Below are 7,215 nucleotides of genomic sequence, written 5' to 3'. Positions count from 1 at the left end.
CAGTCGAAAGAACGACGTCTAGATGACCATTTTAGAAAACATACTTCCACTTTGAGTTTAACCATAATTTTTGGATATAGTTTCATGTTCATAATAACAATCATTTTCTCAGAATAACAACTTTTAAATCAAAGTTTATCATAGTTTTTAATTAACTAACCCAAAACAGCCCGCGGTGTTACTACGACGGCGTAAATCCGGTTTTACGGTGTTTTTCGTGTTTCCAGGTTTTAAATCATTAAGTTAGCATATCATATAGATATAGAACATGTGTTTAGTTGATTTTAAAAGTCAAGTTAGAAGGATTAACTTTTGTTTGCGAACAAGTTTAGAATTAACTAAACTATGTTCTAGTGATTACAAGTTTAAACCTTCGAATAAGATAGCTTTATATGTATGAATCGAATGATGTTATGAACATCATTACTACCTTAAGTTCCTTGGATGAACCTACTGGAAAAGAGAAAAATGGATCTAGCTTCAATGGATCCTTGGATGGCTCAAAGTTCTTGAAGCAAAATCATGACACGAAAACAAGTTCAAGTAAGATCATCACTTGAAATAAGATTGTTATAGTTATAGAAATTGAACCAAAGTTTTAATATGATTATTACCTTGTATTAGAATGATAACCTACTGTAAGAAACAAAGATTTCTTGAGGTTGGATGATCACCTTACAAGATTGGAAGTGAGCTAGCAAACTTGAAAGTATTCTTGATTTTATGAAACTAGAACTTTTGGAATTTATGAAGAACACTTAGAACTTGAAGATAGAACTTGAGAGAGTTCAATTAGATGAAGAAAATTGAAGAATGAAAGTGTTTGTAGGTGTTTTTGGTCGTTGGTGTATGGATTAGATATAAAGGATATGTAATTTTGTTTTCATGTAAATAAGTCATGAATGATTACTCATATTTTTGTAATCTTATGAGATATTTCATGCTAGTTGCCAAATGATGGTTCCCACATGTGTTAGGTGACTCACATGGGCTGCTAAGAGCTGATCATTGGAGTGTATATACCAATAGTACATACATCTAAAAGCTGTGTATTGTACGAGTACGAATACGGGTGCATACGAGTAGAATTGTTGATGAAACTGAACGAGAATGTAATTGTAAGCATTTTTGTTAAGTAGAAGTATTTTGATAAGTGTATTGAAGTCTTTCAAAAGTATATAAATACATATTAAAACACTACATGTATATACATTTTAACTGATTCGTTAAGTCATCGTTAGTCGTTACATGTAAGTGTTGTTTTGAAACCTTTAGGTTAACGATCTTGTTAAATGTTGTTAACCCAATGTTTATAATATCAAAAGAGATTTTAAATTATTATATTATCATGATATTATGATGTACGAATATCTCTTAATATGATATATATACATTAAATGTCGTTACAACGATAAACGTTACATATATGTCTCGTTTCAAAATCATTAAGTTAGTAGTCTTGTTTTTACATATGTAGTTCATTGTTAATATAATTAATGATATGTTTACTTATCATAATATCATTTTAACTATATATATAACCATATATATGTCATCATATAGTTTTTTTACAAGTTTTAACGTTCGTGAATCACCGGTCAACTTGGGTGGTCAATTGTCTATATGAAACCTATTTCAATTAATCAAGTCTTAACAAGTTTGATTGCTTAACATGTTGGAAACATTTAATCATGTAAATATCAATCTCAATTAATATATATAAACATGGAAAAGTTCGGGTCACTACAGTACCTACCCGTTAAATAAATTTCGTCCCGAAATTTTAAGCTGTTGAAGGTGTTGACGAATCTTCTGGAAATAGATGCGGGTATTTCTTCTTCATCTGATCTTCACGCTCCCAGGTGAACTCGGGTCCTCTACGAGCATTCCATCGAACCTTAACAATTGGTATCTTGTTTTGCTTAAGTCTTTTAACCTCACGATCCATTATTTCGAAGGGTTCTTCGATGAATTGAAGTTTTTCGTTGATTTGGATTTCATCTAACGGAATAGTGAGATCTTCTTTAGCAAAACATTTCTTTAAATTCGAGACGTGGAAAGTGTTATGTACAGCCGCGAGTTGTTGAGGTAACTCTAGTCGGTAAGCTACTGGTCCGACACGATCAATAATCTTGAATGGTCCAATATACCTTGGATTTAATTTCCCTCGTTTACCAAATCGAACAACGCCCTTCCAAGGTGCAACTTTAAGCATGACCATCTCTCTAATTTCAAATTCTATATCTTTTCTTTTAATGTCAGCGTAGCTCTTTTGTCGACTTTGGGCGGTTTTCAACCGTTGTTGAATTTGGATGATCTTCTCGGTAGTTTCTTGTATAATCTCCGGACCCGTAATCTGTCTATCCCCCACTTCAGTCCAACAAATCGGAGACCTGCACTTTCTACCATAAAGTGCTTCAAACGACGCCATCTCAATGCTTGAATGGTAGCTGTTGTTGTAGGAAAATTCTGCTAACGGTAGATGTCGATCCCAACTGTTTCCGAAATCAATAACACATGCTCGTAGCATGTCTTCAAGCGTTTGTATCGTCCTTTCGCTCTGCCCATCAGTTTGTGGATGATAGGCAGTACTCATGTCTAGATGAGTTCCTAATGCTTGCTGTAATGTCTGCCAGAATCTTGAAATAAATCTGCCATCCCTATCAGAGATAATAGAGATTGGTATTCCATGTCTGGAGACGACTTCCTTCAAATACAGTCGTGCTAACTTCTCCATCTTGTCATCTTCTCTTATTGGTAGGAAGTGTGCTGATTTGGTGAGACGATCAACTATTACCCAAATAGTATCAAAACCACTTGCAGTCCTTGGCAATTTAGTGATGAAATCCATGGTAATGTTTTCCCATTTCCATTCCGGGATTTCGGGTTGTTGAAGTAGACCTGATGGTTTCTGATGCTCAGCTTTGACCTTAGAACACGTCAAACATTCTCCTACGTATTTAGCAACATCGGCTTTCATACCCGGCCACCAAAAATGTTTCTTGAGATCCTTGTACATCTTCCCCGTTCCAGGATGTATTGAGTATCTGGTTTTATGAGCTTCTCTAAGTACCATTTCTCTCATATCTCCAAATTTTGGTACCCAAATCCTTTCAGCCCTATACCGGGTTCCGTCTTCCTGAATATTAAGATGCTTCTCCGATCCTTTGGGTATTTCATCCTTTAAATTTCCCTCTTTTAAAACTCCTTGTTGCGCCTCCTTTATTTGAGTAGTAATGTTATTATGAATCATTATATTCATAGATTTTACTCGAATGGGTTCTCTGTCCTTCCTGCTCAAGGCATCGGCTACCACATTTGCCTTCCCCGGGTGGTAACGAATCTCAAAGTCGTAATCATTCAATAATTCAATCCACCTACGCTGCCTCATATTCAGTTGTTTCTGATTAAATATGTGTTGAAGACTTTTGTGGTCGGTATATATAATACTTTTGACCCCATATAAGTAGTGCCTCCAAGACTTTAATGCAAAAACAACCACGCCTAATTCCAAATCATGCGTCGTATAATTTTGTTCGTGAATCTTCAATTGTCTAGACGCATAAGCAATCACCTTCGTTCGTTGCATTAATACACAACCGAGACCTTGCTTTGATGCATCACAATAAATCACAAAATCATCATTCCCTTCAGGCAATGACAATATAGGTGCCGTAGTTAGCTTTTTCTTCAATAACTGAAACGCTTTCTCTTGTTCATCATTCCATTCAAATTTCTTCCCTTTATGCGTTAATGCAGTCAAGGGTTTTGCTATTCTGGAAAAGTCTTGGATGAACCTTCTGTAGTAACCAGCTAGTCCTAAAAACTGGCGTATGTGTTTCGGAGTTTTCGGGGTTTCCCACTTTTCAACAGTTTCTATCTTTGCCGGATCCACCTTAATACCTTCTTTGTTCACTATGTGACCGAGGAATTGAACTTCTTCCAACCAAAATGCACACTTTGAAAACTTAGCGTACAATTCTTCCTTCCTCAATACTTCTAACACCTTTCTCAAATGTTCACCGTGTTCTTGGTCATTCTTTGAGTAAATAAGTATGTCATCAATGAAAACAATGACAAACTTGTCAAGGTATGGTCCACACACTCGGTTCATAAGGTCCATGAACACAGCTGGTGCATTAGTTAAACCAAACGGCATGACCATAAACTCGTAATGACCGTAACGTGTTCTGAAAGCAGTCTTTGGAATATCATCTTCTTTCACCCGCATTTGATGATACCCGGAACGTAAGTCAATCTTTGAATAAACAGACGAGCCTTGTAGTTGATCAAATAAGTCGTCGATTCTCGGTAGTGGGTAGCGGTTCTTGATGGTAAGTTTGTTCAACTCTCGGTAGTCGATACACAACCTGAATGTACCATCTTTCTTCTTGACAAACAAAACAGGAGCTCCCCACGGTGATGTGCTTGGTCGAATGAAACCACGCTCTAAAAGTTCTTGTAATTGGCTTTGCAGTTCTTTCATCTCGCTGGGTGCGAGTCTGTAAGGAGCACGAGCTATTGGTGCAGCTCCTGGTACAAGATCTATTTGAAATTCAACGGATCGATGTGGGGGTAATCCCGGTAATTCTTTCGGAAATACATCGGGAAATTCTTTTGCAATGGGAACATCATTGATGCTCTTTTCTTCAGTTTGTACTTTCTCGACGTGTGCTAGAACAGCATAGCAACCTTTTCTTATTAGTTTTTGTGCCTTCAAATTACTAATAGGATGTAGCTTCGTGTTGCCCTTTTCTCCGTACACCATTAAGGGTTTTCCTTTTTCTCGTATAATGCGAATTGCATTTTTGTAACAAACGATCTCCGCTTTCACTTCTTTCAACCAGTCCATACCGATTATCACATCAAAACTCCCTAACTCTACTGGTATCAAATCAATCTTAAATGTTTCGCTAACCAGTTTAATTTCTCGATTCCGACATATATTATCTGCTGAAATTAATTTACCATTTGCTAATTCGAGTAAAAATTTACTATCCAAAGGCGTCAATGGACAACTTAATTTAGCACAAAAATCTCTACTCATATAGCTTCTATCCGCACCCGAATCAAATAAAACGTAAGCAGATTTATTGTCAATAAGAAACGTACCCGTAACAAGCTCCGGGTCTTCCTGTGCCTCTACCGCATTAATATTGAAAACTCTTCCACGGCCTTGTCCATTCGTGTTCTCCTGGTTCGGGCAATTTCTAATAATGTGGCCTGGTTTTCCACATTTATAACAAACTACATTGGCATAACTTGCTCCGACACTACTTGCTCCGCCATTACTCATTCCGACACCATTTGTTCCTTTCGTTCCATTAACCCCTGGTCCGTAGACCTCACACTTCGCCGCGCTATGACCATTTCTTTTACACTTGTTGCAAAATTTGGTGCAGAACCCCGAGTGATTCTTTTCACACCTTTGGCATAGCTGCTTCTGATTGTTGTTGTTGTTGCGGTTATTATTGTTGTTGGGATGATTGTTGTAGTTGCTGTTGTTGTTGTTGTTGTTGTTGTTGTTGTTGGGCCGTTTGTTGTAGTTGCGATTGATGTTGCGATTGTTAGGATAGTTGTTGCGATTATTGTTATAATTGCTGTTGTTGTTGTATTGGTGATTCTTATCACCGTTTTCCTCCCACTTTCTTTTGACTTGCTTCACATTGGCCTCTTCAGCAGTCTGTTCTTTAATTCTTTCTTCAATCTGGTTCACTAGTTTGTGAGCCATTCTACATGCCTGTTGTATGGAGGCGGGCTCGTGTGAACTTATATCTTCTTGGATTCTTTCCGGTAATCCTTTCACATACGCGTCGATCTTCTCTTCCTCATCTTCGAATGCTCCCGGACACAATAGGCACAATTCTGTGAATCGTATTTCGTACGTGGTAATATCAAATCCTTGGGTTCGTAACCCTCTAAGTTCTGTCTTGAGCTTATTGACCTCGGTTCTGGGACGGTACTTCTCGTTCATCAAGTGCTTGAATGCTGACCACGGTAGTGCGTACGCATCATCTTTTCCCACTTGCTCTAGATAGGTATTCCACCATGTTAACGCAGAACCTGTGAAGGTATGCGTAGCGTACTTCACTTTGTCCTCTTCAGTACACTTACTTATGGCAAACACCGATTCAACCTTCTCGGTCCACCGTTTCAATCCGATCGGTCCTTCGGTTCCATCAAATTCCAAAGGTTTGCAGGTAGTGAATTCTTTGTAGGTGCATCCTACACGATTTCCTGTACTGCTAGATCCAAGGTTATTGTTGGTATGTAGTGCAGCCTGTACTGCGGCTATGTTTGAAGCTAGAAAAGTACGGAATTCCTCTTCATTCATATTCACGGTGTGTCGAGTAGTCGGTGCCATTTCCTTCAAAATAGTTAAATGGAACAAGTTAATCATACAGAATATTAAGAGTAGTTAATAGTATTTCGTAGCATAATATGAACTCATTTATAAAAGCTTTTTCTTCATATTAGCGTTTTATAAGTTTAAATTCGGGTAGTACCTACCCGTTAAGTTCATACTTAGTAGCTAATATACAATTCAACTACTACAATTCTATATGAAAAACTGATTGTAATAATATTTCGCGTTCAAACTTTTATACAATATTTTACAAACTTACAATACCGCTTATTTTACATAAAGCATGAAATATAGCACACAATAACTTTGATACAAGATAGTTGTGAAGACAATTCTAGCTAGTACACAAGTCGTTCGGCAAAGGCAATAAAGACACGTAATTCATACGTCCAGAAACAAGTCATGCATTCTGGTTTTACTAGGACTACTTCCCATCCTTGGTCTTGTGCAACATAACCGTTATGGCCGTTGATAAGACAGCGTGTTGTAACGTCATCAAAGGGACGAGGGTTACGTAATGTCCAACAGTCCCGTAATAATCTAAAAACCTCATTTCTTACCCCAATTACCGACTCCGTCACTTGTGGAAACATTTTGTTTAATAGTTGTAGCCCGATGTTCTTGTTCTCACTTTGGTGAGAAGCGAACATTACTAATCCGTAAGCATAACATGCTTCTTTATGTTGCATGTTAGCCGCTTTTTCTAAATCACGAAGTCCAATATTCGGATATATTGAGTCAAAATAATTTCTTAACCCGTTGCGTAAAATAGCATTTGGGTTCCCCGCAATATATGCGTCAAAGTAAACACATCGTAACTTATGGGTTTCCCAATGTGATATCCCCCA

The sequence above is a fragment of the Rutidosis leptorrhynchoides genome, chromosome 4, assembly GCF_046630445.1.
Source record: "Rutidosis leptorrhynchoides isolate AG116_Rl617_1_P2 chromosome 4, CSIRO_AGI_Rlap_v1, whole genome shotgun sequence".
NCBI lineage: Eukaryota > Viridiplantae > Streptophyta > Magnoliopsida > Asterales > Asteraceae > Rutidosis > Rutidosis leptorrhynchoides.
The sequence above is the reverse complement of the archived record's forward strand: the minus strand, read 5'-3'. Positions refer to the sequence as shown.